General features: G+C 39.9%; 1 protein-coding gene across 5 annotated transcripts in view; it reads left to right on the top strand.

Moving 5' to 3' along the window:
• Nucleotides 1-27,761, top strand: part of NCKAP5 (NCK associated protein 5) — a 377,581-nt gene that overhangs the window by 5,706 nt on the left and 344,114 nt on the right. For 2 of the 5 annotated variants that reach the window (XM_085067073.1, XM_085067070.1), the window contains exon 1: nt 21,197-21,451. The exons of 1 other annotated variant lie outside the window; for it this stretch is intronic. The gene's annotated coding sequence lies outside the window, so the exon portion shown is untranslated. Of the gene's footprint in view, nt 1-20,431; nt 20,591-21,190; nt 21,452-27,761 lie in introns of those variants that run through there. 2 more of the 5 variants (XM_085067071.1, XM_085067075.1) reach the window with 2 other exon arrangements.

The following is a 27,761-nucleotide window of genomic DNA, read 5'->3' as shown; positions in this document are numbered from 1 at the left end:
GAGTATAAAATTTCATGATTTACAAAATCCTGCAGAGAATAATGTAATCCTGCTTTCTTTATCAATCTAAATCCAGCTGGGCTGGGTAAGTGCTCAGCTGGGAGGTTTGAGGCATCACCTGGGCTGTGCAGGTACCACACACACAGTGCTGAGGGGATATCTGTGCATGGGTGGGATGTGCATTTACAGCTCTTCTGGGAAATGTCTGGTAAAGGGCTTTGTGATTGCCTGGCCTGATGTGTGTGATACAAACGTGATGTATCACTATTGACAGGAAAAATTGAAAGGATACTTTATGGACTGGCTCTCAACAACAGAGCTTTATGAAGGCAGAAAGCAAGGCCCCTGTACTGCTGCTGGTCCCCTCAGGAGGCTGTGGTGGAGTGCCAAAACTGAATAATTTTGAAAGTAAATATGTTTAAATGGATTCTTTGTTCATTTAAAGGAGATAGGGTGAAGAGGACAGAGGCTTCTCTGGGGAATGTTATGGCTTTGTTGTGCAACACAAAGACTGTGTTTGAATCAAGATGTGGGTACTTCTAACAAGATCTATTCTAGCAACATGAGCCATGCACTATAATTTCTTCAGGACCCAATTTCTTACTCTGAAGTTTGTATTGGCTTTTTGAGATTGCCTTCTATCTCATCTTCTGAGCTTCCTTCTCAATTGAGGATCTGTATTGAGGTGCTTCTTTCATTGGTCGCTAAGAGTTCCTCACAGGTGCTGTGAGTAAAGACATTTTCTGTTTTCTCTAATGGTAATGCTGTTGATTTGCTGCAAGTCAAGCAGGCTGACTGCTGTTAAACACATTTAATTTGAGGGGTTTTTTGCCCTACAAAGCAATTTCCTTCATATACAAGAAAAAAAAAAGAAAAAAAAGGAGGCGGAGAGCAGAGAGCAGAGCAAACATGAGCAAATACTTATATTTTTTATCATTGGAATGAATCCTGAGATGGGATTTGTTGAACTTACTAGCTGAGCCTCAATGCAGCTGTGACAGTTGGTGTCATCCAAGAATATGCTTTGGCGACATACTGAGTTGGCTTTAGAGACTAACTTGTTCTTTAATATGATTTAAGACATCAGAATTTAGGTGCAGCTTTGTTTGGGCTTTGTTAGCACCCCGAGGATGCAGCTTTGTGGTGCAGGTGCTGGACACACAAGAAGTCCCATGGTGGTACTGCAGGTGTTGGTTAATGTCTTATTCCCCAGGAGGTTTCATTCATCCCAGCCTGGCTGCTGCTGCTGCTGCTTCCAGCACCAATACTTTGACAGTCAGAATCAAAAAAGTTGGAAAGAAGTTCATGTTTATTTCAGAGCAAAGGTTTGTTTGATGGATCAGAGAGCTTCAGTAGTGTAGCCCAAAACTCTGCCTGTTACAGAGTGATGAAGGGAAGAACAAGTAGAAGTCTCTAGAGATTTACTATAAAATCCCAACACCTTGGCTCTTTTCTTTTTCCCCTCCACACTGTGCATTTGCTTACCACCCTGGGGAAAATCCTGTAAGCTGTTTTCCTTTGCAGAATCCCTGTGATTACTGCTTAGTTTTTATACAACATATTCGGCCACTGAAGAGGATTGCTTGAACCAACATGATCCAGGAATAACTATCCTGAGAACTGTCTGCTGTGACCTCACAATTTTATTTAATGCACTGGAGGCAAAAGCTTCAAGCCCCTGGCAAATGGTGTTACAAATCTCAGTCAGGTCATTTTGCCACTTTGCTCAAGAGAAAACAATAAAATAATTATTCAGGAGGAATATTTGAGAGCCTGAAGCACTTTTTCTTTACACCAGAGCCATGACCTGGCAAACAATAAACAATGGGAAAGTTTGTCTCAGTACACAATTTATCAGAATAAAAAAAGCTGGAATTCTTTTAACAAAGTGTGTTCTCTTCTCCTCAGACATTTCGAAAACTGATGTCACTTGTAATTCTTCAGGAAAGAAAAAAATCCCTGCAGCTCGCAGTACATCAATGCAGGCATTTTTCTCCTGCCTAATCTATAAAAAGACATTGTATACAAATGTTATTTTCTCTGCCAGAAATGCATTCCTGGAACATAATAAAGGCTTTTCTGTTGTTGTTCAGTAATTTGGATAATAGTTTCTCCATGAAGTCTCATAACATTTATTTACTCCCATAAATGATTAGACCAAGTGATTTCAGCAGTCAAAACTGGAATCTCTCTGCAATAAGCTTTCTTACTGAAATAATTCTGTAAATATTATGTCTAAAATAATTTCAAATGACAAATTTCTATGAATAACATTATACAGATATGAAATAAATCTGTGGAGCTCTGTGTATAATGTACAGAAAGTTTTAATGGAAGAGTCATCAGCTGTGTAGATTAAACTAAGCAAAACCTTTTCTAGAATTATTTTCTAGAATCATTGACAGCCTCAAAGAGTTACAACTAGTTCTTCTTTGGAACAATTAGATTGCAGTAATTATGGCAACAGCACTTTTTTAGCTTTGCTGCAGCCCCATGGTCAGGTCTATTAGTTACAGTGTCATGGAAGTGAATTTGAGGAGAGTGTTCCTCTCACATGATCTGGGAGGTGTGGGAGGGAAAAGGAGAGGTGCAACTCACCTCACTGTGTAAAATGAATTGTGCTGCATTACATGAAGGGGCTGAAGAGTCTGATTGTAGAAAGGCTGACACGTTTTGGTTTGGAACCAGCACTCACAGGGCCAAACTTTGGGAGAAGTGCTTGTGACCCATCTTGTGTGTATCTGTTACAAGGATACCTCACCTTTGCTTTGCCAGTCCTCATTTGTATATAACCCACTGGGAAGATGGTGGTGCAATCAGTAATGCTACATCCTCTGTCACTAAAGCTGAAATTCTCCTGCCTTTTTTTTTTTTACTTTGCTTCCTTGGCATCTTGCCTTCACCCACTGGTTGTGGTTTACAGTGCTCTGCTTGCATGCAGGAAGTAATAATCACTGAAGGTGACCAGAACAGTGCAAAGGAAGGTATTTAAATTAAAGATCATGCCTACTTGTTTTGGTTTGTGAGGATCTGTTTTATTCCACTCTTTCCTAGTGGTGCTCATTTCATCTGAAAGATGAATCACTTGCTGATGGATTTAACAGTCTTCATTTTCTTCACAGGGGCACTAAGTATCATGCCCCTTCAATCAAATAAAATTTAAAGTTTAAATTGAATTCAGGAGGCATGAAAAGCTGATGGCTTTAAAAACTAATATATGAGATAGTCCTTGGGACTCTGTGGTGTGAGACAAGAGAAAAAATAAGAGAGAGGAGAAAACACCTGCAGCTTGTCCTGTGTGAGTGGACATCATTAAAAAGTTCTGTGTGGGGGTGCATGAATGTGTTGGGAGAGCCCTCTGCTCTGCCACAGCGGCTTCAGGTCTGCAATTCAGGTAACTCTGATTTTCCAATTATCTAATGCAACCTATGGCTAGAAATATTATGAGTGTGATCACGTATCTCTCACAATGAGACCTTTTTTTTAGCTGGAAGCATAACTGATTTCAAAGGTATTGGAGGGCGAATGAATATGTTTTTTTCAAATTTGCTTGAGGTTTTTTTGTTGTTTTTTTTTTTTAATAAAGCTTTTTCTTTATTCTCATCTGAAGGCAATTTTTTTTGGTTTTGTGTTAGTTCAGTAATATCATCCCCCCCCAAATCTGCCTTTTTCCTCAAATCAGATCTCTCTCTTCAATAACTTCGTGGGGTGTTTCATTTTTATGAGTGGCTTTTAGGCCTCACTGTGTTCTACAGGGCTGAGGTCCCTTTGCACTCCTTTGCATCTTCCCACTGCCATCAGTGGCCGCTGGCTCTTGGAACAGAATTACTCCATGGGATCCTGAAAGTAGGTTAGGCTGATAGCTTTCACCAGGCTCCCTGGAGGGAGTTTCAGATGTGCAAATCCCAGTGAACTCTCATCTCAGCAAAATGTCACCGAGACATCAGATACACAGACCTGACTCCCTTTGCTTCCTCCTGGAAACTTTTGGAAATTGGAAAAGGATCTGCAGTGTCAAGAGAGGTCGGAGTGCACGTGTAAAGTGCTCCCGTGTGCACTTCTCACTCAGTGCTGTTCCTAAAGTTTCCGCTGGGACAACGTGTTCTTTTTAACTGGACAATTAGAATATGAAACAAGGAAAGGAGGTCATCTAAATAGGGCCCCTTTGTAATTTCTTACATAATACTGTGCATGGGAAGAATGACTTATTGACCCTACTTAGGGCACAGAGGGATGATAGACAGTTCATAATCCTTCCCAGGCTGGGATTGCTTTCAACATGGTGGTGCTGTGTTTATTGAAAAAATGCTCTTGATGTGTATTTAGTATGAGGAAAGTTAAGATTTTAAGAAAAGACACATGATAACTGAGACGATTATTTTCACTTTTGTGAGATTTCTATCAAATCAGTCTAATAGGAATGTATATTACCGGAAAATTTTACAAGGTTTAAAATGGGCTCTGGATCTTGCTCTTGATACCCAGGAAAGCCTGTCATTGGAAAGACTAACCATGTCTCCTTGGAGAGACTAAGGTATTCTAATTCTCACCTAAATACTTTACCTTTTGGATGCTAACTGCACTATATTGTGTGAATATATTTCAAATTTTCTTCACCATGGTGAAGAATTAAGCCTTTTTTTTTTTCCAGTTGTATGTTTCATTTAAAGTTACTTCTAAATAGAAAAAAATGCAAAATTCTCAGGTTTGGGCTTGTTTAACACACCTGAAGGTAAACTACAGAAGAAAAGCAATCAAATGATACATTTCTACAGCTAATTAAAAAAATCTCTTTTTTTTTTCCACTGAAGGAAGTATTTTATTAGAGACAGTAGTGAAAACTTTTGATCACTGAACATTTTTAGACTTTTTGGCTGATATCATGTTAGGATCTTCCTCCAACCAACCACACAAGGATTCGGTTGTTGCAAATGTGCAATGTGGTGTTGATACCCTTTTATCTGTACTTGCTCTGTCAACCCTACCCTCAGTGTGTATGCACACATACATGCAGGTCTGTTTCTGTAGAATCTACAGGAATACTGAGGAAATACACTTGTACACATGAAATGTGCAGTGCCTCATTCTGCAAAGGCAAAACGATGTAATATCTCTTTTGTCAGTCTTGCAGAAATACTTCTTTTTAATTTCCAGAATTATTAATCAACTGGGTTTCCAAAAACACTATCTGGTTGGTCCAAATATCTTGACTGGGATATCCCCTCATTCTCCCTGAGCTTGGAAAAAGTATTGTCCTCTTGGTACTCACTTTGTGTTTTCCTATTTAACAAAAAAATGTCAGGGCTGGTGAGGGCTGCAGACCTGAAAAGCAACATTCCAAAGGAGGGCCTGTGATGGTGCAGTGCCTGGGGTTTCCTTTTCACACTTACAAAGGGCACATTAACACCTGATAATAGAAAATCATACTGTTTCACAGTTCTATGTGTAATTTTAGCAGGGATTCAATCTACTTTTATTCATTTTTTAAAAATAATGCATGGGTATGGTCAGTGAAACAGCATCCTCTCCCAACCCTCCTGCAACACAAACCCCAGAAAACCCTTTAAAATAATTGTTTATAACTCAGCCCCACCAGCTTTGATGCATTTCCCACCTACCTGTAAAAACAGAGCACAAAAACATAATAAATAGACTAACTTTGGACTGAATGTGCTGAGCCAAGTAGCAGTCAGCTGAGGGCTGGTCTGGCTGAGGGTTTTGGAGTATTGAGATATTGGAAAGTGACCTGATCTTCCCCTGCAAGGTGCCTGAACCAAGGACTAAGGTGTTTTAGTAATCAATCCACCATTTTCTGTGCCCTATTAGTACAATGTAGTAAATAACATACTTTTATCTCCAGTACCTTTAAAAATAGTTTTGCTGCAGTTGGAAAAGTTATTTTGCAGTTTAATTTCCATAGTCAGAGGCTTTTAATTAGCACAGCTTCCTATGACATTAGTTTATTCTGCATGTAGTTCAGTTACATTATGGAACAATCACAGCAATAAATATCTACTAGGTGTACAGGTTTTTGTAATCAGTCCCTGACAACATCTGTCAAAACAATATGGGAAAATCCTGGCTTATGTTGTCATTACAGAATGGGACTGTTTGTTTATCCAATAGAAGAAATAAAGCATATTGAGAGAAGGCCAGAAGAGTCACTCTGACTCAGTTACTGAGACTTCCAGCTCCCAGCTACAGGATATTTTGGTTCCAGCATTTCACATCAATAATAAACAATCTTTATGGGAACCATTGAATGATAAAAATGAGATCACAAATTGACATCCAGGCTATATATTTTTTTATTTGTTGTATGCTGCAGTATACATTAGGGTCAATCTCAAGACCAGAAAGAGGCAGGTTTTGTACCACAGCATTTCAAATAAATGTTTGCTAGCTACATGAGATACTGTCAATAATTCATCACTGTAATTCTTCCAAGATGGTCTGTTGATGCAAACTGTCAGAGCACATGGTAATAATATGAGCATTTATGTGATTTACAGTTCTACAAAATGGCAAATAACTAGAAATTTCTTCCACTGAAAGTATGCATAGGCTCTTTGGATGTCAGAAATAGTGTGTGTGACAGCTGCAGCATGTATAAATCATGGTCAACTGTTTAAAGTGTTCTCTGTGTATAAGTACATGCACTTATACTGACATCTTCATAGTCCATTTCCAATATCTGAGTGACAGATTGTACTTTACGTAATTGTGCAGTTTCTTATGTTTTTATTAACTCTTTAATCCTCCAAGGCATTCAGTGGTTACAACAATATGTCTTGGTCAGTAGAATTGGTGGAGCTCAAAACACAAACATTTCCCTGCCATGGAGCATCTCCTGGGCCTGTGGACCTTTTAGTAATTTGGGTCTTTGGCAAAATACTGGAAATTGTATTGCACAAAGTGGCTTATAAAATATTTGTGTGTGCTCTTGTTCAGTAAAAGAAACCTCAAAAATGGTGACTCATATGGTAATTTATTTTTGTGTCTTGAAAGAATTCAGGTGAGAGGCATTCTTTGATGGCAGCTGCGTAAGCGCCGGTAGCAGTGGGAAGAGCTTCCTCATGTTTCAGCTGAATTCCCATCTTTGCACCAGCCTTGGTTGCAGAGCTGTTCAGGTCTGTATGTGCAACAAAGCACTGCCCTAACAACAAACTGAAGCTGTTCCCACTTGTCCAAATCTTTCACTTTCATGGACTGATCTTTTACCAGTGCATGTTAATTTTGAACTGGCTCAGGATTTATCAGGCCCTGCACACAACCAGCCCCTGAATGTGTGTGATTTGGAACATTGGATTAGAAAATGTATTTATAGTGAAAAAAGTGAGCACCACTGAAGGTTTTTTTTTGTTTTGTTGTTTTTGGTTTTGTTTGTTTGTTTTTGTTTTTGTTTCTGGCATAGGGTGTAGGTAGAGCTGAGCCTAATTCTTCTTCTTAGCTCCGGTATGGGAGCTGAGGATTGTGGAGGCTGAGCAGTATCCTTTGAACTGGAAACTTGTGTGTTATAAGGATACTTAGCAGCTTGAAGCATTTTACAAAAGCAGAATTTCTATGGTGGAGGAAGCTCCATTCTTTCCAGGATTATGTCCACTGAACACTATTATTCATCCCTGAACAAGAATGAAGGAAGAGAAATGGGAGTAAGGGGCAATCTCTGGTGATCAGTTAAGGTAGGAGAGGTGATGAAACACTGTATTCCCTATTGTTTTCCTCTTCTTACCCATATAATCCCATGAAGGCACTATTATACTAATTAGGTGAGTGACTGGAAGCCATAAATATTGGAGAGATTTGTGATAGTGCACAGGTGACTGAGACTTTAAAGCCGATTGTGCAAAATAGCTGCCTACTATAACCCTCTTCAGTGGGTACCAGTGGGGTTGCAGTGTCAATACATTTGGCTCAGTATAGAAGGTGAATTTGTTTTTTGTATGAAGAAAGTTTAATAGCTCTATTACTTTCATTAGAGTAAGGAATAAAACCCATATGCAAAGTTTGGGGGCACTTTGTGCAAGCACAGCACCCCTCACTGCACTGAATGACATACAATGGAAGATCTTATATCAGCCTATTTCCTGGAAACCCACAAGGATGTTACTTTGTTTTAATGCAGGATAGCTGTGGCTGTGGGTGCCAGTCCATCTCTGTCCCATGGATTTCTCTTCCTCCCCTTTTCACGGTTTCTCAGGAGTGCATGTGTATCATTATGGACAGATAGAGTTCATGTGTGTGACCAGCAGGGATGATTTTCCTCCTGGGAGCTGAGCTGAGTCACCCTGAGCTGTGATGGGGAGCAGGGGAGGAGGCAGAAGAGCATTCCTGGGATGGGGAGAGGGACTGTGGCTGCTGACAGCTCCCTGTGCAGCTTTGGGCTCGGTGTAAGGAGAAGCTGTGCAAAGAATGGCTGTGGATTTGTGAAATCACTGCCATGCCTTGCTGTTCCTGTGGGTTTGTCCTAAAACAAACCTGGGTTTGTATGTCCTCCACAGTGTGCCAGGACTGAAATGTCTGCTGTTTCCTGCAGGCTGGGAGCTATAGTTGTGCAGTCTGAGGCAGCACTGCACGGTAGGGATGAGCCACAAGCAGGGTGAGGTTTGCCCTGTGGCTTTGGATCATGTTTGGGAATGTTTGTGGAGCCTTTCTCCTCTGCTGATGCTTGGTGTGGTGCAGCTCGTGGTACATATGCCCAAATCCCATGGAAAGTAATGGATTCCCATGGGCATCAACAGTCATTCTGTCAGCTTTTGATTGTGGCGTTAAATATGTGGACAAGAGGGAGTTTTGTGCCAATATCTGTGACACAGAGGCTGATGAGATGAGAGCTGTACCCCCATGGGGGTTCTTGCCCAGCCCCAATATCTTGAAGCATTTCCTGAAACTCTTGGTTGCAGCTCAAATTTTTTTGGAAGGAGGGAGATTTTGCCTAAGCAAATGTGTCAATACATGCCTGTTGGAAAGCTCTGCTAAATAAATCCATAGTACTGTTGTTCAGTAAAATTTATCATAGTCTGTCAATATCGTGCTTTTAAATATGTTTTAGATAGCAGAAAAGTATAGGTTTTCTTCTGGGATTGTTGAGGGAAAACAGGCTAAAGGCAAAAATCTTTTAGGCTGCTTTGGGAAGGATAGCAAAATCCCCCCAAGAACTGCACTTTAATGTTTATTAAAAATCCGGTGTTCTCAGTGAAGCTGCCTCTAGGAAATACTGTGATTTCATTTCAGTGTTGTGCTAAGAAGAAAAACAGAATTTCTGAGCTGTTGTCTCAAGCTTTATATAGGTTGAAGGTTTATGTTCTGCTTGTGTTTTGATAAATTTTCCTTGCAGGCATAAGGTGTAGAAACTTTTAATTAAAGCTTGAATTCTAGAACAAGGAGTAAGTGTTGTGGTAAGGTGCAGGCACTTGGTCGTTGTGTAATTCCCAGAGAAGATTTCTGTGAAGCTGAGGTGGCAGGTTAGAGGGCTTGAGCACTGACATAAACTCAGATGGAAGATATTCCAGGTGAACATCTGTCTTTGGGAAGTGTCTCTGCTGCTGTCTTGCTCCTAACACTTATGTTTTCCTCAAAAATGCTTCCAGAGTATGCCAGCTTGAGGGCAACAGTTTTCTATAGGTATCTGTAAAAAAGGAATACTTCACAGTCAGAAGATGTGACATTAATCATTCTGAGGCGACTTCTTATCATTTTCTGGAGAAGCCAAGGGCCACCAATCCAGGCCAGGAGGTGTGGAACAGCAGAGGCAGTGGGAGCTGAGCTGTTAGCCCCTGCTTTGGCATTGTTTGGGACAAGTGGTTTTCTACTTCATAGCACCAAACAGTGCCATTCCCCATGGAAGCAGGGCCATTCTTTCAGGTGTACAAGGCATGACGATTCCATTATTTTGAGTAAATTAAAACCATGTTGGCTTGAGTGCCTCGGTGTCAGACAGCCCTGCTCCAGCACACATGGGGCATCTCATCCTAAGCAGCTGCTTGGGTAATGAGCAACTGTGGTTTTAGCCCCTGACACCAAACATTTCTGAACTAAACTAACTCTGTGGGGATGATCTAGGGTAGCAGTGACCTGAAATCATTTAATGTCCCCATGTGGTTTGACTCTCCACTCGATTCAGGGAGAATTATACCTGAATAGCTAAAATCAATGTTCTCCCTTCTCTTTCTTGGAAAGGGATGGTGGGGTTTTAATAACTATACGGAGAGCCTGAGTATGTAGGCTAATTTGCAAGATGCATATTAAATGTATGAACCCTTCAAGGGAGTTGATGGACACTGTCACTTGCTGGATTTGTCCTTCTAGGGGATAAAATCAAATGGCTGCATATGTATTTAAAAAATTCTTGTGGCTGCAGGGAAAATATTGGAGCAATGAGGACATTTTCACCAGCTTGGAGATTAGAGAGGCCTTTTTGGCAGGAAGAAAATGTAGTTTGCTTGTAGCACCTGCATATACTTGCATGTCTATGATCTTCCAGTTTTTACAGCCTCTGGTGTCTATTATCTCCTTGATATACTTGCAAAATTCGTATGATGTTCTTCTGGAAGTTCTGCTGGGTGGAGAGGAAATACAGAGCCTAGTACAAACAGTTCCTTGTGAATGCTGCATTCCTACATTTATCTGTCATGTAGAAAAATGTAGCTCAATAACCTATTTTTAGCACAGTTTCTGGCAGTAGTAATTAAATATATTTTTTAAAATCATACATGTAATAGTAAACCAACTCCTGTCATTATATTTACCATTTCTGGTACGTAGCACCCTTTACAGTGGCATTTACTCTTTATCTTGCCATCTATCTGTTAATTGAATATTTCTGAGGAGAGAAGGGGAGGAGAGGAAAGAAGATACCAAGCTTATTTACATTAATTTCACTATGTTTTAGTAACATTCAGTTTAGTTCTGGTTGTAAATTAGTCTTTAGGAATGCATCTGGGCAAACTAATTCAGTCTTAATCTGTCTCAAGTATGATGGTTAGGTTGCTAATTTTGGTGGAAATTGTCAGGTTGGGCAAGAGCTGGAAACCACAGCTGGTGAACAGTCCTATTGGATTCAGCAGAGATGCTGATATTTATTAGAGGAGCTTCCCAGTGCTGCAGGTGGAAAAGGAGAAAAAGGTGAACTCTAAATTTAAGTGTCACCTTATCATTTGCCAGGAGTTGTGAAATACTCAGTGCAAACTTCTAATGACCAAGAAAAAGCTCAAAAATTACTGTAGGCATTTCAAACATTCATAACCTTTTTCAGGGGTGATGGTAACCCTGGAGGTCCTGCTTGGTGAATAAGATATAATTAAGTATTAATCTGTGAATATTTTGTAAATAAAGTTTTTCATTGCTGTCGTTTTATGTGAAAGCTTCTTAAAGGCATAAGCCCTAAAAATAGAAACCTGGCTTTAGGGTTTTGTCTACAAAATTAGCAGTAAATGACTACAAAATAGCTATTCTACACCATTTCTCAATGGAGATATTTCTAATGCCTTCTACGTGGTAAGGTTGCACAGAGTGACAGCTGTCCTGTCCTGTCCTGTCTTATTTTGCAGTGAAACCTTCATGGAGACCAACCTAAAGATTGTTGAGCTCAAAATAATTACTCTAATTTCTCTAATTTGCAAGTGCACTGAGGTGTAATGCTGACCCTGCAAAGGGAGTGAGAAAAGTCTTTAAGAGTAGGCATTTTTTGAATACAGTGGAATACCCAAGTTTCCTATAGAATAAGAATGACTTATTATGTTGATATTGGTTTAGGTAATTACAGTGAGATTATATCATAAAAGCACACGTCAGCATTACAGTTCTGGCTGAAATCCTAATATTTTAAAATCCTTTGAGTGGCAGAAAGTCCTAGGTATTAATTGGGCCTCATTACAGAAACAAAAAGAGATCCTGATATGTCCTAAGGCTGCACAACAATAATTTCCATCTGTTTAAAAACATGTGCCAAAGCTAGAGCACAGCAGAAATTTTTCATGTTCAGACTCCTGGGATGTTTGGAAGAGCTCTGAAAGGAAATGGAGTCAATGAACACAGTGGGCCTTATTTAGAATTCTTAGACATTGTCCATTTACCTGTGGCATCACATAACACTAACTGGTTACACCCACTCATATAGAGCAAGGTACCCTTCTGTATGCTGGGAAGTGCTGTATCTGTAATTTTGGAGGGATAAGGAAACAACAGGGCAGGGCAGACATCAGTGGAGCTGTTCCATGTGTCTGCCAGGACTGACCTCTAGGTCAACACACAAGACTTGACCCAAATCATTCAGCAAAGCAGCCTAGAACATAAACTAGAGCAAGAATATTTGAGTTAAAACTGTAAAGGCTTCATATTTTTAGGATATTCCAAATATTGTAAGCAAGTGGTTCTGGCTAGTGGCAGCTAATCCCTGTTATTAATACATGGATATCCATGAAAGCTAAGTGTATGGCACTCAGTTTTGAAAACGGGTTGAGTTGCTCACCTGAATTCCTAAGATTATTTGAAGTTAAGGGAACATGGAGCAGACCCCAGCAGTGCTGGTCAGCATGCACTTGGGTTTCTTGATCCTTCTCAGGTATAGGGCAGTGATGTGGCCTGAGCCTTAGCCCTTCATTTGATCAAAAAGCAAGGTGAGTCTTGCTTTGTTGCTCCCACAGACCATTTCAAAGGTGGTACTCAACCTCAGAGCAGCTTTTATTTTTCAGTTAAGAATGGTGTTCTAGAATGAATCAAATGAGCTCACACCATGACTAGGAAAGCCTTTTCAGGTTGTGACTTACACTGTGAAGGTAAAGGATTTTCCTGTCTTTTTCTAAAAGCAAAATGAACACTTTTGCTTGCAAAATGAATACTTCTGTGGTCATAGGGCAGTGTCATGTGGAGAGGACTGAGGTGGCTCTGAACCTGCTCACTGGGCTGGGGCAGGACTGTGACACAGAGGGTCCCATGGGCCTCTGCTGAGGGTATTTCCTGTGCTGGGCTCCGTGCAGGGAGCTAATGTGGCCAAGTTGCTTTCCAGAACCAAAGGAACTCATTTAAAGCTGCTTCAAATACCTCTGGAAGGCATTGCACAGCACTGTGTGAATACACACTCAGCACCAGCACTGCCACACACTTTCCATAGTCACATATGTTGGCACAAGAGGAGTGGAAAATGCAACTACATTGGCTTGCTAGTGTGCTGCAAGAATTTGTTGTGTTTAATTCCAGATGAATCAAAATTTATCACAGATCTACTGTTTTCTGTTAGTCATGTTTGTGTTTGTACTAACATCACTGAGCCAAATTTGGATCATGGGATTTAAGTAAATCGGGAATGACATGTATGCAGGGACCTGTTGAAGGATTTGAGAAAAGTTCCATGTAAAAAGAGGCAAAAAGTTGGACAGTTCTTTTATTTAGATCTAATTCATATGGAAGTCAGCACCATCTGATTTTATTTCCCCATTGTGGTTGTTTCTTTTAACCATGGATTCTCATTAAAACAGCTCTTTGACAACAAAATTAGTCAGTCATTTAATTTTAATGTGTGGCATTAAGTAAGCTGGGTGGCAAATTGTCTTCTCAAACAGATTGACTTATTTTACCTGTGGGAAAGGAACAGCTGAACAGCTAGGAGGGAAATCTGCCAGTTCAGAAAATTTATTGTAACTTCCATAGCAGAGACAGAATTGTTTGGTTTTGAATGCTAGTTTGCTTTTGATGTTTTAATCTAACTGAAGTCTTTATCATACCATTTGAAATTATCCTCAGGGTTTGAGGCTATCATTGAAACTTGCAAAAGTAATTGATACTTATTCTGTGTTGTTCACTGTGTTTATATGACTACAAGATGAGTTTTTCCTCTCTTTATAGTCTGCAATAAAATCTTCAGCACTGTAGTGGAGAAGGCAGTGTGGTAAACCAGAACAGCTTTTGTTTGATATACCTGTCCTTTTCTATCCAGAGGAACAGAATGGAGGGTTTTTTATCTTACAGGAAGACTAAGAAACCTTTCTCCTCACAAAAATAATTTTCTGCTTTTCCATCAGCCTTTTCGCAAAGAGACACTTTGGTCTCTTCTTCTGGAAAGTGTCTTGCTAGCTGTTACGAGTTGTTGTATTTCACGGATTTAAAGTAATCACAGCATATTGTCGAAAACCTTGTGTGTGTACAGTGTATTGCTGCTTTCAACAACAACCCAGGATTTTTTCAAGAGGAGAGCTGAGAGGCTTGAGGACTTGCACTGAGTAACTTTGAATAAGACTTCATGGTATTGTCCAGGGCTCCACTGACAGTGCTGGGAGCAGTAATTCCTAGACTTTAATCTCTTGGTGGCTCTTCTTGGGCTTTAAGCAAGCTGCTTAACCCTTAAATATTTTACCTGTGACATAGATCAACTCCCTGCAGATTTTATGGGTGTTAAGAGCCCAGAATACTGGCAATGCATTTGAAATAGACTCTTGTTGATAACAGTCATTCATTAAAATGAGAGGGTTTTTATCAATTTATATTGTGTGTCACAGTATGGAATTATATGGTATTAAAACCAGGCATGTTGTTACAGCTCTCATTTACTAAGTCATCTGCTGGAAGCAATTCTTACATGTCCTACTTTGAAGATGGAATGGAAAGACCCAAAGAGAACTTTAAATTATAGTTACATATCTCAAAATGGTTTGGGACTGTCCTTTTCTTACTTCACTAGGACAGGGTGGTACTGAGTGCTGATTTCAGTCACTCTGGGTACACATGACCTGGTGTGGTTGGAGCTCATGGTGACATGGATGTCTTGTTTCCACAGGCATCCTTTGGGCCAGTGGAACTGAATCACAGACTGAGTGTGTGTGTATTTTCAAACGATGGATGATAGGACTGATCAGGTTGTTACTAGGTCCTCATCAAAGGATCAGTGGAACACACGAAGGGAGATGGCAGGGAAGATTTGTTCCCTCTTCTCTCTGTGGCAGGGCAGGAATTGGCCTTTTTGCATAGTTTCTCTCTTCTGGTGAACATAGAAATAACAGTAGTTGCAGAAAGAGCAGAAAGAGCTCTCACAGAAAGAGCTTCATATGGCAAGCACAGGAGTGAAGAGTAAAACCCTGCCAAGGGAATATATAGCCTGTCCAAATCAGTTCATTATTTTCCCTCCACAAACAGCAGTACATAGGAAAAAAGGAGAAACATTATCATTTAGAGGGAAAAGGTGGAGATGGCTTACAAATGGCTGGGAGGTAGATGATAGCTTTTGATTTTTGTGGTATCCCTGTGAGAACTCCTTTTTAATACTGTGTCATCACATTTGGTGTTAGTAGTGCCATGTGCTCACTTATTTGAGGGAATTACTCGGAATTGCTCGTTATGTTGTGGATTTGCATAATATGTTTAAAGGCAATTTAAATAAAATTTATTTCAGATTTATGGAATCTTCTCTGAAGAATTCTTTCTCTCAGTAATCTGATGTGCTGTTACCTCTGTGCCACACAGTGTAAGGCTAAAGCTTCCAGCCAGATTCTTATCTCCATCTGGTGCGTGCACATGGGAGGACAGTTTATAAAGCCATCTGAAATAAATAAATTGTATTCCTTATTTCATCTGAATACTGTCTCCTGTAACAAAGCAGGAGCAATGGAATCCAGGAAATCTGTGACTGAGGGATGAAGAATGCTGTTCTAGTGCTTGCTCTGTGCTAGGGAAGAGGATCCTTCCTTTGTTGTGTTAGGTATCAGGATGAAGCAGGACAAGGTTAAGCATGGAGTCAAGATAGCAGGGATGTAGAGCTGGCAATCTCTGGGCAAAAATCTCTGCTCTGACATGCACAAAAATGTGGCTGATTACTCCAATCCAACGGCCAGTTCATTGATTAAAAGGGCAAATGGGCTTCCATCCAGGAGTGCAGCAGGAAAACAAACAGGCAGGCTGAAAAACAAGACTATTTAACAATCTGAAAGAGCGTGGGGCCATCCCAGCTGCCGCAGAACCTGTCACGACTTGGCTGCCAAGAAGCCAGATGCTTGCATCAGAGGAATGTGTGTTTCACAAGCCGCTACCTCTGCTTGCTGACACACAGCGACATGTCCGAAGAGGCAGCAGGAGAGTGCAAATTAGTCAGCCTTCCCACTAGCTGCCAGCCCTGCTGGATCACTGACACCTGGACAAATGCATGCTTTCATCAGAAATAGATTATGGGAATAACCTTCTGCTCATAATAGAGACCACTTGCAATATCCAGCAGGAGATCCCTGTCCATATGTGCAGTTAAACACTGCAGAAGTGATTTAATGACTGGATCCACTGGAATCTGAATTTGCAGAGGTTTACTTGTGTGATTAAGGATATAGAAAAGCCCTTGAACATGCATTGGTTTTGGGCCTGCTCCAGAATCTACTAATGTCATTGATTTCATTTAATTCTGGATAAGGTCACTGGTGGTTGAATCAATTGTTTGATTCCAGAAACAACAGGAAAGGCAAAGAAGAAACAGTGGCTTAACGCATGGAACTAAGGAGAGACAGTCCTATGTACTTATGCTTTGTAATCGCATTTACAATATTTCTGAGTTCCCTTGTAATTCAAAAATCCAGCTTCTGCCTATTTCTTCCAGTTTCAAATGGCAAACACTCAAAACAAACTTTTTATGATTTGCCTAATATTGTATTTTACAATGGGGCAATTTGTAGTGAAAGGCAATGTTCTTTAAAGACATCCCATCAATTTTCTCCAATGAATGCTTTTCATAGAATTCTACTGAAGCAAAAATTATGGAACTGAAAAAGATTTAGAAATTGATTGCAAATCACTGCTATGGCAGGAACAATCGTATATGCTCATTTTAGCTCTCAGCTCATCTGAAAAGGCTAGATTAAACATTTCATTTCAGCCTTTTTTTTTCTGATGTGTCAGAACAAGGTGTCAAGGCTTCATCCTGACACTTAAGGACAGGATTTCCCATAGTGTAGGATGTGAGTTAGGGTAAATGTTTCCATATAAAGATGCTGTTCCAGGAGGTAGAATATAACATTATTTTAGCTGCAGGAGTGATAGCTGCTGAGGTGCACATTGGTCATTACAGAATCTGTCTGGGAGCTCTTGGAGAGGTGAGCATGGCAGTGCCAGGCATGGAGAGTACAACTGGAAAGGACAAACCAGACTGATGATATCCCCAACCCTGCATGTAGCAGAATGGCCAATCTGAACACAGTTGTTGTTGTTATATGTTATTTGCTGCTTTCTCTGAAGCTTAAATTCATAAATATGACAGAAGAGAGAGCTATTGTTTGCTCCAGCAGTAAAACCTGCCTTTGCTAAGGACCTTCTCCCTATTCTTGACATGCAGGGGAGGTAAAAAGCTTTGAAAAATCACCTAGCAAGGTTAAAAACCAAATTATCTTTGTGATCAAAAGCTTACCAGCCTGATCAAACTGCTTCAACTGAAGGCCAGTTTTTGACAGTGAGTATCTGAGGAGATTCATACACCACCCTCACACCCTTCCTTTTACTCTCTCCACTTATTTCAGCTTGTCAGTTGTTTATCTTCTCAGCCAGCTACCCCGGAAAAGTGTTTACTGTGTTAACTTGTGACACCTCACATCCTTGTCAGTATATGTTTTGTAAAACACACTTAACTGTGTTGGCAAAAGTAAGCAGAAAAGTAATTTTCAAAGAACATTTTGCTCTTTGGTACCCTGGAGAAATTTCCATGATATTTGAGGAACCAGCTCAACACTTCCAACCATGTGCAACTCCAAGGAGGACAAATTCTGCAGCCTACAATTTGCTTAAATTTTCTTTTTTTTAATCTGCCCTCCGGTGATCTGAGTATTTACTGTGGGATAAAAATGTAACACTTAAGGATTTTATATTATATTATATTATTATATTATATTATATTATATCACAATCTGTTGGGATTTTAATGTCCTGCAATTTTGTCCTATACTAAATTGCTCTACAGCCTGTCAGCTTGTCTGTCCTTGCCTCAGGAGCAGTATTGGAGAGTGAAACAAGGCTTTTACACAGGCTCAGTTCCTGAAGCTCTACTGAACCACACAGGACTTTCAGCACAGTGGGACATCCCTTCAGGAAAATGCTCTTAGCTCTTCCCATGTGCATTTAAACTCATCAGGCTGTGGGCTGATCACCTCTGCTGCAGCTTTATGGGTCTGTAATGAGAGAGTGAACCTTGAGACACCTGGGTTGGAGCTGTTTTCTGCTCCTGAGCTGGTAAGAAGTGAACAAGCACATCCCAACTGCAGGGATTCCTGCAGTGCCTCAGGAAAGGTGCAGTTTAGGTGACTCAGTTCCAAACCACTATTGTGTTTTTTTGTGGAGATGTCCTTGTTTCAGCTTCTTCAACAAGGAGGAGTTTTCTGAGTTAATAACAAAGGCAAGTCAAATGTGGACAGTGAACCTGAAGATAGTATGGATTTTGCATTGGTATGAGACATGGGGTAGTTAAGAGATCCTGGCTATACAGTATGAGGTTAATTGACAAGCTTTCCTAATACCTGCGTGTACTTAAATCAGTTTGTTATGTCTCATCTTACCTGTCTGCTCATCAAAAACGAGGCAGTACAAAGCTGAATTATTTCCTCAGATACAAGAATCAGTTCAGCCTACTGCACATCAGGGCAGGAGCAATGACTGCAGCTCATGACTTTGACATCTTTATCTTTTCACTCAACCTGAAGCTAGTCAAGAACTGAATTCTGCTGTTAATTTTGTTCTAGCAAAAGCTATGGCATTCCTTCCAAAAATAAGTTGTATCTGTACAGCCAGCAGCTATAGCTTATGATGACTTAGAATAGAAATTAGATGGATAAGTGCACTGACAGGGTGAGCTAATGGCCACTCCCTTAATAAGTGCTGTAATTTGAAGAATGCAGAATCTGTTTGTCCACCCTCATGGCAATTCTCCTCTTGGGAAGAATAACTCTCTGGTTAAACCCATGAATCTCAGTACTTGTTTTGTTGTGCATTTAATTTTATCATAACCACCACTTCTGAAAAACTCAGAAAAATTGCTTTCTGACAACTCAAGTCAGTGCCTCTGCAGTGCTGCCTGACCAGAGAGATGTGAGCTGGGTGTGTGCTGTCCTGGTCCTGCTCACACAGGTGTGTGTAGCCTGGAAATGCATTAATATTCTCTAGGAAGTTTGGTAAGCGCAAAATTTTGCTAAATAATTAAATCTTCCTGGGAACAGGCTGCAATTCTCCTTAAGGCTCGTCCTTTTTATTTCATTATACACTTGGCTTTTTCAATTAAACCAGTGGTTTCCTTCTTTTATGATTCTATACTCCCTTTCTTCTACATGTTTGTCTGTATTAGTGTCTTGGAGCAAGGTAGTTTGCTCATCAAGAGAGCTTCAATGTAACCTGTGCTTTGCAATTTTATAAATACTTCTAATGGTGGGGGACAAAATGAATCTTATCCTTGGTCTGAGGAAGCACACTGTAAATCAGCAACAGGTTTAAGCAAAATCTAACTCTTCTGCAGATCTTATGGGCTTGTTCCTGATGGAATAAGCTGAAGCCTTATGGAGCTGTAAATCCAAGCTCAGGGCCTTGTTCCTGTTTGCTTAAATGGCACTTGTGAAGCTGGAACTAAAGCTGTATGGTTTGAGATTCATCTGAGTCAATATTATGTGTTAGTACTTCTTACTCCCATAGCCCACTTCATCCTCAAAGTATTTTGAAGACTTCCTGGATCAGACTAGCCAGTTTGTAATGAGGAAGATATAAAACCCTATTGAGTGCAATGGAAGAGGAATGCAGCCCTGTGTGTTTGAGGCAGGGAGGTAAATATAACAGATAGTTACACAGTGTGGTGTTTCTTGTGTGCCACCAGCTGATTAGCCACAGGAATAAATGTAGGGGATTTACAACAGATCTCCACCAAAAGTACAAACTTATATTTTAGAGGCAGCAAGCGGCAGAGGCAGCAATTGCCTACATGAGCAGCTCCAATGAACTCAGCACCACTGTGTCAGCAGGGTACTGCTGCCACTCAGGGCAAGCACCAAGAAAATCAGACACTCTTATTAAGGTCACACAAATGTTTTTAATGGCACTCTTTCAGGGTTAAAGCAGGATTTCAGCTTGCAGCTGACTGCTCTTGCTCAGGTGTGTAATTGCATCTAGCCTGATTTACAGCAGCTAAGGATCTGACCCAAGATTGGTTTTCTCTTTGTAAATACAGGCAGAATTTGGGTTGAGGCTTTTATGTGCAGCAATTAAAAATGCAGTGAAAACTTGGCTTCAGCTCATCCCTGAGCTCAAGTTTCACTTGTTTTGTTGTTTGTGGAACAGTTTAGGGTGTTTAGATGTGAGTGGCCAGGTGTTTCCAATATTGAACCTCTTCGTGTGGAAACGTGCACAGATAAGAGAGCTCACTCTGTCACAAGCCTAGGTTGTGCTCTTCCAGCGTTTGAAGTTCTGACTTGAAAGGACAGACTTGTGAGAAATCAAGGCACAGAGTCCCAGCCCCTCTCTTTTGGCAGGAACTTTGTGACAGAGATTCAGATTAGGAGCTTTACAAGTTCTCCAGTGAGCACCCCGTGCCTCGGTGGGAGTTGAGTGTGAATTTCAGCTCCAAGTGCTACGTAGTCTACTCTGAGAAGGACAGGTCAGTATTTATACCCTTTGCACCTTGTGAATAACTATGTTTGATGCTGCTTCTTGCTTTCTTGTTTTCATCTTTGGAAAGTAAGAGTTTTCTTCAAAACATATTGTTAGGGAAGTTGAGCTGTCTTAAACCTTGCAAAGTTCATAGTTTGTAATTTGGTAACTTTTAGAATTAGGAATGAGTTGAGACTTTAATTTCAACCTACTAAAGTTCTCTGATCTGTGCCTTAAAATCCAGGCAGGTTTGCACCCCTATTGTTAAATAAACAAAAGAATCAGGAGAATTCAATGATAAACTGTGAAAAAGGCACTGATGGCATTTTTTTTTCTTTTTTTCTCCCTGTGCTCTTCACGTGGTGTAGCTGTTTAAGTTTTTCTTACTTTTCTGCTTTCCCTGCAAACACTGTTTATTCATTCTAGAAAAACATCAGTTGGGTAAACAGAAGTATTTATGTGTGTAGCACTGCAACTCCTACTAAGATGCAAATTGTGCTGCAGGGAAGATAGTTTGGGCTTTTCTTTCCTCCTCGCTTTTCTTTTTTGACAGTCGGTTAATAAAGACTCAACAATAAGCAGCTGCCTGTGATGTCATTTGGGACTTTGTCCACAGAGCTTGTATTTACAAGTACTGAGCAACTACATAGCAGCAGCAAACCCAACTATCAGCAAACTTCATGTCTGCTCTTACTGAAGGACTTTAGTGCTGTGGAGGGTGTAGAAAGCTAACTCTGTTCTTCTAACCACAGGCTTTTAAAGCTTGATAAATAAACACTGGATAAACTCAAGAGAATTTCTGGACTGCAAAGACTTCTTACGGTTCTGAGTTCTCCAGGGCTGGCATGTTTTGACTGAACTGCTGCAAGTAAGGCTTTTGCTGTTTTGGTGTTTTTATCATCTCTGTAAAGCTTATTTTCTCTAGGAGTGTGTCAGCATTGCTATTTGTAGTTTTCTTTTAATTAAAAGAGTGGCAAGTATGTAGCTGTTAGGAGTAATTACAGCCATGCATCTGACTGCAGTTCAGGACAAATGAAAACTTCATTCTGGCTTTTGTTTGTATGAGATTACACTGAAGTGGCTCTCTCTTAATTTAAGTGATGAAACTTTCAGATTCTTAAAATCTCCTGAGTGCTGTCATTAATTGAACAAAATGTGGGCTGTCTGAAGATAGTTCTTTTATAATTTAATGATATTGATTTGAATATTCAAGATTTTTAATTTTTAATATAAATTCCTTGTAGTTTTTAATACAGTATTCCTGAAAAAATATTTTGCTTCTTATGCAGGCATTTATTTAAAACAAAACTTGACCACTTTTCACTTTAAGCCCTTGTTCAAGTTCTGGAGGTGTGTAAGTTTAAAAGAGAGAATCATACACTGCTTTGAAATCTGATGCCTTTTGGATAGAATGAATTGTCAGTTATGTGAGAAACAGCAATTTTTGAGTGTTTATGTTAGAAATACGAAAAATCCCAAAACATCAGAGCAGAAAAACTAGCATGCTGGTTGCTGCTGTGAAAAAGCTGTCTCTGTGCTTCCTGCTGTTTGTGGGACACAACTGTGTTTCTGACCAGAGATTAACTAATTTTCAGGACAACTAGCTGTGATTGGCATGGAATTATTTGCGTTTTACAGAGGAGTAAACTGGCCATAGATGTGGTTTATTAAAATTTAGTTTACCCACTTCAAAAGCTGGTAACAAACCCAAGGTCTCTTGTTTCTCATTTCAATCTTTCACCAGAAGCCCATTTTAAATTACTGCAATTTCAGTTACAGTGGCTTTTCCAGGACGTAACCTAATCACAGTACTGTGTATGAGGAACTTTTTATTACTGTTTACCTCTGTTGAATGATCTGTCTTTGTGAAAACAAAGCACATTTCTGAGGATTGAAATCAGAAAACTATGACTGGGGAGTATAGGAGGGTAAGTCAGTACAAATCAATCAGATAGGAATTGGAGGATTCCTCCTGAATTACCAGCTCTGTAGATTTTGGTTTGCTTTGCTTGCTACTGACTTTGTTTACAAGACCTCTCAGTCCCACCCAGCAACAGATTTTTTTGGGGCTTCTTATTAAGGTTGGAGTGGCTACAACTGCAGATGCCCCTCTCAAGTGACCCTGTTTCTACAGCAGATTAAAATGTCCAGCTCTTCTTTTTTGATGCTATAATGTGGCTTGGCATGTCAAGACACTGTGCAGCTTAGGAGCTGTGGTTCTGTCTTTGCAACTGAAGCATATTCTCCTGGGGGGTGGGGGCAACCAACCTAAATTTAGCTCTGCATTAATGTCATGGGAATGGCAAAGGCTTTTAGTGTTTCAAATGAGTGTGTAAATAAGAGCATGTTTTTATTCCTCAGGTGTTCATCCTCTTTTTTTTCAGAAATAGGATTTAAAAAGTTTATATGGACTTTAAAAGATGTTTTTGTTTCTCAGAAACTCCCACCAAGTGCAGGAGTGAAGGGCAGAGAGCTGTGATAGAGGCTTTCCTTTGGGGCGATGGGATGGGTTTAAGGTTGGGTGGTTTGACCCCTATCACTGACTCCTGTGAGCCAGTATTTCCTTCCCTCTGTCACCTTGTGGCCAATAAAGATGATCTATTGTTGTGAACTGATAATTTACACTTGCAAAGTTTCAGATATTGCTGGCAAATAAATACCTACAAAATCTTCAAAATATTGGAACAAAGTGAGAGTAAAAAACCCTACTCAGGTTCCACTTATCTTTATTACTTAAATTAATTTTAAGTGGAAATACTAAGCTGAAAAATGTGATTTTTACTTATTTTTAAGAAAACTTGATGGGTTCCTGTGGTATTTTTGTACATGAATTGTGTACAAATGTTCAGAGGCTTAGATTTACGCATGTAGAAATCCTGCCCCAGTAAATGTAAAGTAGGAGGGTACAATTCCACTTCAGTCATGAGCTAATCTTCAGCTAATTACCTTAAAAGCAGAAGCAGACTCTCAAAACCTGATGAGCCCGTGGGCATCCAATTTTCATTTTTCTCTTTTGCATTTTCCTTCTCACATTTACATTTTCTTTCTTATATACCAACATAGCAAATTAGGATATAGATTGAGCTCACTTTTCAGCCAAGGGATCCCCTGGTTGGATTTTTCCTGAGAATTCTGCCCAAGGATACAGAGTATAATCTGATAAGATTCTGGGATGGCATTAAAGGGGACAATTGCCAAGAGAATGTCAATTCTTTGGGCTTTCTCGCCATCTGAAAAGAAACGGAATAAGAGCAGACTCCAGCCTGTCATTGTCTGACAAGTGGGACTGGCGTTGGGATAAAAGACAGGGAACAAAGGTGCCAAAGGGAAGCTCAGTTGGCTGAGGAGCTCAGCACTGTGCAGCCAGGGCCAAATGCAGCAGGATGCTCTGCAGCTCGTGTGTGGCTCTGCACGTGTTCAGCTCCTGGCAGGACTGCAGTTATGCTGAAGAAAAATTCCTGCCAAAGCTGCCAGAATGCCTTCAGAAGTTAAAGCATGTAATATGCAGTTTTATTACTAAAACAGGATAAGTGTACAATGTAAGTAGAACATGAGCCATTAACACTTGTAATGCTCTGTTCTGTACTGTCTACTGATACCACTCGTGTAGCATGCAGGAACCTGAATTACATCAGGTTTTCCCTGATGGTTACATAAATTAGGCATGATGTTTTCAGGATGAAAAGTTAGATAGCTATTAGGTGAAAAACACTGGAAATCTTTTATGCTCCCATTGCTCGGCGTTCAGGTGGATCAGATAAATGTGGTTTGTACAGCAGCAATGGTTTCTGGAAACAGACTGTAACATTGTCTGTGGGCTATGAATGATGCAGACCCTGAAAAGCAAGTTGGATTATAAAGCAGTGGATAAAAATTATGTCTCTGAAATATGGTCTATTAATATTGACACACAGCAAGAACAAATGCCACTGTTAAACTGCATGTTTGATAAGCTTTCCACAGGACAACACTATTTGTTTTCCAGAGCCAAACCACACTTGGATAGCATGTGCACACAATAGGTCTGGACAGAATCAAATGCATGTCACAAATTATTTTCTTTGACAGTGCTAATTGATTATTATAATTCATAGTTATCTAAATTGTTAAATTCAATACTTTGCCATATCCTTTTGTTTCTTTGTTGCTCAGACATAATAAAAATAGGAAGAGTTAATTACCACACACAACAGCAGAGGTGAATTTCATTGTCTGCTTCACTTTGATTGAAGCTGTATTGAATCACCACTGTGGATTTTCAGCAATGGTGGAGAAAAGAAGGAAGCAGGAATTCTTTTGCAGTGAAGTTGCTTTTGGTGCTAGTTAGCATTTGTATTTCAAACAGTATCCTTTTGGCAGCTGGGCTCTATTATGCTTGTTTCGCCTGTGCTGAGTATTACCTAATTGTGCAAACTGCAATCACATGTGTGCATCGATCCTGCGGGGAATCAGTGGCACTCCTTGAGGAACAGAGCACAGCTTGGCACGAGCAAAAGGATTGCATTTGCTTCTAAAATGACTTAGTCCTCTAGATATGAGCACTTGGCTTGTTTCTTCAGTGCTCTGGTGATGGCCAGAGCTGCATCTGGTGGGTGAGAGGAAGTAGTGCTCTTCTCAAGGGAATTCTGGAGAGATTAGGTGATGACTTAATTTATGCAAATTCCTAATGCTCTTATCTATTCTATCTTCTAAGATTTGGTGTAACTGCTTTAAAAATGTAGGATCTTTTCTGCTGTTTTGAAATGATCTGACAAAATGGTACATGGTGGTGAGATTTTGGGGGGTTATTTTGCCAGTAGAGGGCCGTGTTAAACTGGATAAAATACCTCTCTCTTGGACTCACATTTTCAGTGAGCAGCAGCTTAAAGCATATGGTTGTTTTCAACAGCAAAATGAGTAAATAATTAGATCTTTTAGAAGCTATTGAATGATTAATTATTTAAAATCAGAATCACATCACTTTTACAGTACGAGGCAGTTCTGTGTCAGTCTAATCAGACTGAATTCAGGTCTCTAAAATACATCACACCTACCTGTTTATTCTAAATTGTTCAAGGTTGATAGATAGATCCCTAATAAGTCATTAGGCTGACGTGATATACAGCAGCAGCATGTGCTTTTGCTATAATGACACAAATGAGAAAAGAATTGTTTTTCAGAGGTACAATCACGTTTGTTTTTGATGTGGCCTATAAACTAGAACTCATTATTCAGGCTCTAGTGCTGCAGGAGTTGACCTTTGGCAAAATATTTTGTTATCCTCAATCTTTTATACAGGCCTTTTGTGAACTCTGCTCCGCTCTCATTTTGCTGATTGCATTTAAAGTCATTTATTGCACAGTGTTTGCCCTTCTAGCAGATGTTAAAGGATTCCCTGCCTCCCCCTTAAAGGCTACTCCTCCGCAGCATCTAATTATAACCTACACAAAAGATTAACAGATGTTATAATTGTCTTTACTCATTGATTAAATAGTTTCTGCATGATTTGCTCTCTCTTCCTCTCATTGCTGATTTGTGAGGTCTTTCTGGACAAGTCTCATGCATCTGCAATTTGTTAACAGCAGTGTCTTCAGTTTTTAACTTTTTGTGTTTGTGGTTCAGTTTGAGCAGGTTATAGCTGTTCTGCTGGACAATGTGAGAAAAACGTGTTAAAAATGGGTGCATGAATGCCTGCTTTGATTGCACACATTCCTGCTCTTCCTCTTCCTTTTAACTATTCAATCTAAAATATATGTAAAACGCAGACTCATTTTAATGAGTCTTAAATTGGAGATTAGAGGGGTAAATCCTGAGAGTTGCTCTGCAGTAGTTTTGTCCCTATATTTCAGTTGCCACTCGCAGAGGAAATAGTGGCTGAGGAAACAGTTTAAGAAGAAAATTCCTAGTAGGAGGAAATTTGTAGTAGGACATTCCTAGTAGGATCATTAGAAAACAGGTTTTTTTTAATGTGGTTCATCTCGCTTTTTTACAAAATTAAGGTTACTCTTTTCTTGAGCTAATTAATCCTGTCTGTGTTTTGTTCCCGTGTTGAGGTGAGGGCTCTGCTCTTGGATGGATCCATAGTCCTTTTCCTTCAGCACAATAGTGCCAAGCTTAGCAACTGTTGTTTTATGTTCTTATAAATCTTTTAGCATCTTGAACAGGGCCAGACCAAACAATGTTCCTTTTCAGAGAGGTGAAACATCTTGCACATGTATTTAAACTGCTGGGGATTGATTCTACCAAGAGTTCTTCCCGGTCATTTGGATTCTGTGCAAGGTTTTCCTATGCTTTCATTGACACAGATGTGAGTAATTGACAAGTCCACAAAAACTGCTATGATAGGTCTGGAAAGTCTCACAGTTCTACGAAACTGCATCTGCTGTAAGGCCTAAGTCTGAAGGACTCTGCCTTGCTTTCTTCAAAATTGGTACAAGAAAGAGAAAAAAAAGGGAAATATTTTCTTGTGTGTTCTGGGACAAAACCTCTGAATGGGTTAAAGGGAAACAGATTAAAGGCTTGGGGGTCGAATTATGGCCTTGGTTATTCAAAAGCCATAAAATATTGTGATGCTTCCCCTGCCCATCCCCCAGTCCTACTCAAGCACAAAGCTGTTGCCTTGATTCCTAGTCAAAAAACCATCTCATTTTGAGGTTGGGCTTACCTTCTCCTGTGAAAAACTTTTTTGTGTTTTTTGCTACTAAAAATATTTGAGTCCTATGTGGATATCTGGGAATATTGATTCAATTAATGTAGATTAATGCATATGGGAGATACCCTGTGTGATACTAGTTTATTGGTGCTGTGTGTATTTATATTCTCTTCACAGTGAACGCCATTCGTAGTATTGGCTGTGAGATTTTGAGAGAGGACCTACAGCACTCTAGGTTTTTATTTGGTTTTGAGTGTTGATATCTAACATAAAATTAATGAATTTTAATAGCCTGAATGATAATCTTTGCAGTGCAGAAAAGCATTTGTCCAAGGACTCAAAACTGCTCTAGAAACAGAGGTACTTTGTGAGATGAGCAAAGACCACTGTATCCTCCTTGTTTTTAAATGACATCTCAATGCTCCTGAATACTTTGCATTTATGAGCTGGGGAGAGCAGATTATAGATTTGTAATAAGAAAATTCCAGGGTGCCAACTGTGCTTGCAAAGTGTATTTTAATCATATAGACACCTGTCCACTACCAAC

The sequence above is a fragment of the Lichenostomus cassidix genome, chromosome 7, assembly GCF_008360975.1.
Source record: "Lichenostomus cassidix isolate B80296 chromosome 7, HeHo_3.0, whole genome shotgun sequence".
NCBI lineage: Eukaryota > Metazoa > Chordata > Aves > Passeriformes > Meliphagidae > Lichenostomus > Lichenostomus cassidix.
The sequence above is the reverse complement of the archived record's forward strand: the minus strand, read 5'-3'. Positions and strand labels throughout refer to the sequence as shown.